This window comes from Puma concolor, chromosome A3 (genome assembly GCF_028749965.1).
Source record: "Puma concolor isolate L17-30 chromosome A3, mPumCon1.1.hap2, whole genome shotgun sequence".
Lineage (NCBI taxonomy): Eukaryota > Metazoa > Chordata > Mammalia > Carnivora > Felidae > Puma > Puma concolor.
This window is the reverse complement of record NC_141669.1, coordinates 18,633,175-18,641,181: the sequence shown is the minus strand read 5'-3', so window position 1 is coordinate 18,641,181 and position 8,007 is coordinate 18,633,175. Positions and strand designations below refer to the sequence as shown.

The window sequence follows — 8,007 nt, the reverse complement described above, 5'->3', positions numbered from 1 at the left end:
CTAGGGCAGCCCTACTCCTCTCTGACTGGTGTCCTTATAAGAGGAGATTGGGACTCAGACACACACAGAGGAAAGACCATGTGAAGACCCAGGGTTGTCTGAGTAGACAACCCAGATGGCAGACAACCATCTACCAGCCAAGGAGACAGGCCTTAGAAGAAACCAAACCTGCTGATACCTTGATGTCAGACATTCAGACTCAATGGCTGTGAGAAACTAAATTTGTGTTGTGGAAGCCACACGGTCTGTGGGATTTTTTATGACAGCTCAGCAGACTAATAGGGAGTGTCATTCAAGTTACCCAAGGCTCAGAGAGGAAAACTTAAGGTTTTAATAACAACAACAACAACAACAACAACAACACAGTGTTAATCATCATCATCAATGTGCACTGAATGTGTAAATATTGAAAGGTCATTTTGTGGGTGACATAACTTGGGTATAAACAGGACATGTTTCTTATGAATAGAGCAGAATTTCTTTGTAAAATCTCCACTGTTTGGGGGTCCCAGGGAGTATTCAGTTATGAGTGCTGCCTGGTGATACTAGTTCATCTATAGATCAGGTAAATACAAAATGATTAACCTTAATTTTCCTGCTTATTTTCTGAGAAATGTTCGTGCCTCTTTGGCCGTTGGGTGAAAGGGGGTGGCGTGCAGGAAGGAAGACCTATTAGAGGCCTCAGGTTCCTTTTCTCAAACATCCTTTGAAATGAGATGTGTCTAGACTCCAGGGGCAGCCAGAGCACGCTCACAGAGGAGATATATCACAGAGATATATACCCAGGGACGGTCATAAAAGTCTCCGCTTGTGATGCGTTTGGGTGAGTTACAGAACCAATAGCTTTGATCAAGTGCCCAGCTGTACTCGATTAGCAGAAGGATAATGAGAACTGAGCAGCAAGGGGTGGAGGGCAGGGGGAGGGCAGTGGGGGTGGGGCTGGGGGGGTGCAGTGGGAGGGGCCTGTGGTATTTGCCTATCAGAGGCCATTCTCTGAGCTTCCGGGGAGAGGGCCTGCCTAGGCAGTGTTGGGGGTCCTGTGGCCGCCTTAGAGCAGTAATAAGGCCTCCCCTTGGTGCTGCCTCCTCCTTGCCAGGTGCTTTCATCTGTATCCATTCCATTTCCTCCTCCCAGCAGCTCAGGGAGAGAAAGGCTGGGAAGTGTGTGCTCTTTTATGGCTGGAAGTTGGGAGTGGGTGGGACCAGAAGCCCTGAGAGGCTGGGAAGAGGGGAGGGCAGAGAGAGGCAGGCACCTGCTGTGATTCCAGTGGTTCTCTGGCTGTGCTTGCAGGGCACCGGTTCTGGAACTATCTTTTTATCCCCCATTTGGCTTATCCTTGTCTCTCTTTCCATGTTCCCCCCTTGATTCCTACTCTTTGCTTTCCTTCCTCCCTCCTCCCTTCCTTCTTTCCATCCTTCCTTTTTCATCATGCCCTTGTTTCCTCCTGCCTTCTCTTCCTTGCCAGTCTCTTTCTTGTAGAACTCCTTCCCTTTCCTCTTCCTTCCGTCCCTGTTTTCTTTCCTTCTTTCTTCTAATTTTTCTCAATAGTGTCAATAATAACTTTTTAAAATTAACCACTAGAGTTTAGCATTCAACACACACTGGTTATGGCTGGGCACCCTGGACATGTTGAACAGGAGAGACGAGCCAGTCCTCGCATAGCTGAGGGTCCACAGTGAACACTGATGATAAATAAGAAATTATTGTAAGACAAAGTTGGTGTTTTAAAAGGTCCAATGGATAACTCTCCTCTTCCTCACTCAAGATCTGAGCCAACCAAGATACAAGATGAAGGGGTAAGGCAGATGGCAAATCAAGTCAGCACTGAGATTCACAGGAAGCTGTTATTGGAGAATATAGCTTACACCTTTAGGCAAATGGGCTGCCTGACACTGAATCTTGGTTTGTTCAGCTGGTCCATTAGTCCCGGAACTCTGGGTCAGGCCAAGGCTCCCATTTGCAGCAGGAGAGTCTGCATCCCGGTGAAAGCCCCAGGGGATGAGCAGGCAGGCATGGGATGTGCTTCCTGCAGGGAACTTGTGCCTAAGAGAGGGGAGGAGGGCTAGGTTAACTAGGTCATGGTTCCTTCTTCCCCTTTGTAAGAATCAGTATAAATTCAGCATGGGTGAATGAGGGGTGGAGAGAGAGGCCAGGAGTATGATGCTGGTGGAAGCTCACCTCCAATGGAGTAAAAAACCAGGAGTGGAAATGTAGCTCCCCACCTCCTCTGTCCTGTACCAGCACTCAGAGCAAGTATGTGTGTATGTGTGTTTGTGTGCATGCACATGTGTGTGAGTGTGTGTGATGGTACATAGGAGGAACCTAACCTCACCTAATGTAGGAAGTGATGTCTAATCTGAGACTTATAGGATTGCTAACTACCTTGATGTGATAAGGTGTCAGACAAAATTCAGAACAAAGTATGCAAATTTACTTCTCCCTCTAAACTTCTTTATAAAATAAAACTCTGGGGAAGTGTCTCATTCAGTTATTCGGTCAACAAATATATATTTAATTGTCTATTAAATGCAAGCTACTTTACCCAGCAGGAGGAATAGATTGATTGGATGTGGCTTCTGCCCTCCAGGAGCATTTGGACTGTATGCTGAGTAAGACATCCTCATAGAGGGCCAACATGCAAGGTGGGGCATGGAGCATTGGTTGCTTGTTGTTGAAACAAAGTAAGAGCTCTCAGTGAGCTACATGAGGCTTTTATGGGGCTCGTGTGGAGAAGAAGAAAGTTCTTAATGGGGTGGAGGTGGTAAGGAACCAAGCCTTGAATGGCTAGTAGGATTTAAACAGGTAGTCTTGACCTTCTAAGTAGAAAAAAAGCATCAGCAAAGGCATGGAGGCCATCAAAGGATGGCAGAGATCAGGGAGTAGTCCAGTGTGTCTCGAATACTGTACAGGAAGGAAGAGGTTGGAAACACTAACTTAAAAGAAGAGATGGGACCCAGACTCTTGAAAGTCAGTGTGAGGGTCTGCCCACACTTTGATCCCCAGTGTTGATGAAGGTTGCTGAGCAGGAAGCATGATGTAGTTGGATGGCTGTTTAGAACATTCACACCCATTGCAATGCTCTTTGGGTTGGAGGAAACAGAACTTGAAGACAGTAGGGATCTTGGAAAGCTTTGAAATAGTCCAGGTTGGAAGTTCTGATTGTCAGCAATGAGGGTGGAATAAGTGGATGGATCTGGGTTGCCCCATTTTGTGGCTTCCTCAGCCACAGTGAGGAAGTGCTCCCAGTGCTCTCCAGCCTATGAACACATAAGGGGAAGAAGAAAAGGCGGCAGCTCACTTATGATTGGAACTAGTCAAGGCAGACTTAGAGGAAGCTTATATGTGTGTGGAGTACAAGCCCCAGTGAGAGAACACTGTGAGGTCCAGTGGGACAGCCTCTCATGCCAGGTCCTATGTGATCAGGGAGTGGCAGGGTCAGAGAGATTGGACCTAGCAGGAGGGCTGGTACTCCGTGAGGACTGTGGGGTTCTGCAGGAAAACAAGGTTTGCACCTTCTTGCTGTTGGGCTTTGTCTCGTGTAAATTTTAGGGTCCACCAAAGGCAGAAACAATAAAGAAAGCAAGATCCAGAGAGATAGACTTATCATGAAGGAGCTGGATCAGAGTAGCATTCCAAGCCCTGTTTGCAGGTCTCTGCTGTAGGATGTCCTTTCCCTCCTGGGGTGCCAGTGTTCCTCCATTATTGCTTGGACTTCACGACTTCCTTGTTCCCAGAAAGAGAAAGGAGCTTATTAAGTGAAGTGGCTGCCAAGTGTATTTTAAGATGAACAAAGTCTAGATCATTTTTTTTTCCTCACCACATACCATACATAATTGTATGAAGGGCAGGATTTATTTGGTTTGCATTATGATTTTTTTTCCCTCAAGCTTAATTACAGTGTTAAAAAGGCAACTACAACTTGAAAGAAACAAGCCCTACCGTCATGGAGACCAGCATGACCATTCTGGATTTGAAACACAGCTTCTTTGTGAAGGGAATTAATTGTATATGAAACTTTGGGGCTTATGTAAAACACATTTTTATGAAAATAAACTTGAACAGTCATTAAAATGAATAGTTGTTTTAAATAAGACTCAAACTGCATGGTGGTGCCAATGAATTTTAGATGCCTTCTTTATTGGCTTTGTTTTGGGTTCAACTCTGCATTTCTAAGACAATATCAGGGCCCTGGATGTAAGTCTTAGTTTATAATTGGGAATCAAATGTATAGTTCCAATGATAGATTATTATGGGAGGTAAGAAAATGAATAAGCTTGAATAGTATTCAGGTCTAAGGAACTTCATGAATAAATAATTCTATGTTGGAAAATCCAACATGTTAGAAGGAAGTGGTGCCTGATAGTTTGGCCTCAGACCAAGGAACCAGTTAATGGAACTCAGCTCTCCAGCTTTGGGACAGTCCTCAGGTAATCTGTAAATCAGAAATATGAGTGATGACCCCCACGTTCTCCTCTGCTAGCATTGACATGGGATGTCTCTGGCTCAGAGATCTGTATGGTTCAGGGACGAGTCTAGAGCAGAGCTCTCAGTGGGGTGGACTACTTGAAACTCTAGCTTAAATAAGCTCCTCCTTGGGGAAGGAGTGGGGCTTAGACCTCTTTGTGCCTGGTGTTCTGCTCTTCTGCCTGCACTTCTCTACTCTTGTTGGGAAGGTGGTTTTTGTCAGCAGTGTGAGCTCAACAGCTGTTCTGGGGCAGATGGGAAAGTGACATCTTCTTTAATTGGTGGGAACTCAGGCTCATGTCCCCAGTCCTTGGAAGAATGCCTCACTGTTTCCACACCCCAACCACCCACACGCATGTGGTCTCTACCCCACTAAATCACTAGCATCTCTCCTCTCCTTCAGGGTGTGTTTTCCTCCCTACACTGAGATCCTTGTGGTTATTTAGATAAAAACTTGCATAAAGAAAAAGAAGGGAATATCTTAGAACAGTATGTAAGGATGTATAGGAAGAGTGCCCTCACCTGGCTTTGTATTAACATACATAATTTAATTGATGGTCCATTGACCTCAATTCTAGAATAGGTAATGACACCATTTTGTATTTTCCTTTGGGTTGTTGTGCATTCTCAGTGATGTAACACCTCATGCTATTGATATCCTTCTCTACCCACTTCTCTGATTCCCTGCTTATAGTTCTTCCCTAGTTTGAACAGAGAGCCCCAGAGGCAATCAGAGAGGCCTCCAGACTAGTGGCAATTTGTGTAGTGAAGTGAGGGAGCACCCAGGCCATACCAGCCAGAAGCAGAAGGTTTCCAGTTAGGTGACTCCTACAACCTCCAGGTGCTGGTCTGAACTGCTGTAAGGAGGTCTTATTGCCTTCTGCAGGGTGTGCTGGATGCACTATTACCCCTACTGGCCTCTGGGTACATTCCTTTGGCAATTTTCTCCATCTACCCACTACCCAGTAAAGGTGTTCGTAGCCTGTGGTGTGATGGTATCAGACACATTGTTTCCATGGCAACCACAGCCCAGGGCCCTTGGAATAGTAAATCTGCTTAGGTGGCTTTCCCTTATCTTTAGGATGTGGGGATGACCTCCACATCCCTACAGTCATCTCCCTGAAAGTGGGGACCAGGTAGGCTCCACCTTCTGCTGCATGGAGAGGGACCCAGGGCAAGAAGGAACGTTACAGGTGCTTGGAAATGCTTGTGCAATGATTTATTTTTCATGGTGGAAATGCATTCAAACCTAGGAGTTCTGAAGTGCGTTTTGCTCTGGCCCCCAAATGCATGACTAGAAACACGGAGCCTTGACATTTCTCTTCCCTTTCAGTGCCATGGCTCAGTGAATCAATTCAAACCCATTAAGATTTCAGAATGACAGGAGGAGAAAATCCTTCCAGTGAACACTCTTAGGATACTGTGACCGAACACCATTTCCTTAGACCTGGACCATTTTCTCATTTTGAAAATCCCATCAATTGCAATCCCCTCCTCGAGGCTGAGCATCTCGTTTTTACTTTCCTATTTCTTGACACAAAAGCCTATAGCAAAGGCTTGTAGATATATGAATTACATACTTGTTAGTGACACCATGTTGCCCCATGTTTAAGAGGTAACGTGGAAAGAGTTTTCAATTTCTCTGGGTTTATAAATCTAAAGAGATAATTATCCTTCAAAAGAGTGGGGGTGGCCACCAGAGTCAGGAAACTCAGCATGCAGACCTGGGCTCTGCTCCCAACTAGTCTTATGATCCTTGTTTGTAGGATTCTCAAGTGAAATTGTGTATGTGTGCCTGTGTGTGTGTGTGTGTGTGTGTGTGTGTGTGTGTGTGTGTGTGTGCCTGTGTGCCTGTGTGTGTGTGTGAGTGTGTGATGTCTTAAGCAAACTGGTTTTCTGTGGGAGCACAATTGAATTTTTAAAAATCTAAATTAAGCACATATTCTTTGGGAGCACATCTGTTGCACAGAGTGAGGCCCATTCCATCAATACAGTTGCCTGCAGAGCAATGAAGTCATTCCCATCTAATTCCTGAAACCAGAAATGAGGATAACAGGCCAGTATTAAATATTAAAGTTTTTCACATTTTGCTGTTCTCTTCCAGAGAACACAAAGAGCACTGACATATTTCTGGAGCTCAGGTGGATAGCTAATGGACTGGAGGAGCTTTCAACTCAACTGGAGCGATACATAAAGAGAAAACTTAATTACAGTTAGGATTCCGTGGGTTAACTGGGTAAGCAAGTAGCCTCCATATTTCATAGCATCTAAGACACTATTGATTTTAAGATGCACCATTATTTTATGTACCTCTGAGGAAAAAAGTACTGCCAATTAAACTGTGACCACAATGCTTTATATCTTAGAATTGTAATTTTACCCTTATTGAAAGAGCTCTTTAAGATTTGTTTAGATACTTGTGCATACATTAAAATGAAAATACAAGCAAAATATGTTGGTTGTGATATTCTTAAATTGTCTTCACAAGGTGGGCTCTGCCGATTGGCTCTCTGATTTAGAGTTGCTGGTGTCTATGGTTCTCTAGGCAATACCTCTCTCTGTGAAATTAAGACTAGTGAACACAAGCATTTCTTCCCACAGCACTGCACCATTGATCTGGGGGTTTCTTCCCAGACCCTGACACACATTTACAAGTTCTAGAACTGGTGCTTTCTTCATCGTACAGGAAGGTATGAATCCAGGACTCATTTATTTTTTTCTTCAAATGATCCTTAAATGGTTTGTTGATTAAAAGACCAAGGTTTGTAATTATGTAACCTTGCCACCAGGACAACAACCAAGTGTGCTCATGTGTGGACAGTGACAGTGCTGTAACTTCCATCTTGTTTGACAACAATTGTAAGATGCCAACACCAACACCATGAGGGCTGCCCTGGTAAGCTGCTTTCTACTTCCTTCAAATTTCCTTCTTCTCTAATCTCAGATAGCTCTTATATGTGGAACAGTCTTAGGTATAACTCATCCAGTTCGATGCATGGATGAGGATGCCTGATGTTCTCAGTGGCCAAGTCCTGTATGCTTATTACATAGAAATGGGAAGTAGAAGAGAGAGGGCAGAGCCTAGATTCTTGCCTTTGAGGATAGGTAGCTGTACTCCCTAATAATATGGAACTCAAGTAATGATCCAGCTTAAACAGCTCCTTCTCAGGAAATCCTGCTCCAGTATCCTTGCTGTGCTGACATAGTAGCCCATACTGACCTCTGTCACAGCATGCCCCATGTGTATGTGGCCATTGTGATGTCCTTGAGAGCAGCAACCCTATCTATTTATCCTTGTAACCCAGTGCCTGGTGCAATGCCCAGGCTTTAGTAGACTTTGGGTGAACAGTTGCCAAAAGACCGAGGATGGAAAGAATGGGGCAGGAAATGCTCAGGGACAGGGAAATGCCAGCCACATTTAGAGAAGGTGGAGTCTTGTTGTTTGTCTGAGATGGAGGGTGTATGACAGGAAGCAGTGGAAAGTCAGAACAGGAGGGAAGGCTGGCTTGGAGTACTACAAGGAGGAAGATTATTTGGCTGCAT

General features: G+C 44.8%; 1 long non-coding RNA gene across 1 annotated transcript; it reads right to left on the bottom strand.

Moving 5' to 3' along the window:
• Positions 1-1,825: 1,825 nt before the first annotated feature.
• On the bottom strand, positions 1,826-7,669 carry LOC147582286 (uncharacterized). The gene is made up of 2 exons (XR_015248690.1): positions 7,580-7,669; positions 1,826-3,719 (listed from the first exon to the last, which is right to left on the bottom strand). It is a non-coding gene; the product is annotated as an uncharacterized LOC147582286 (long non-coding RNA).
• Positions 7,670-8,007: the final 338 nt, after the last annotated feature.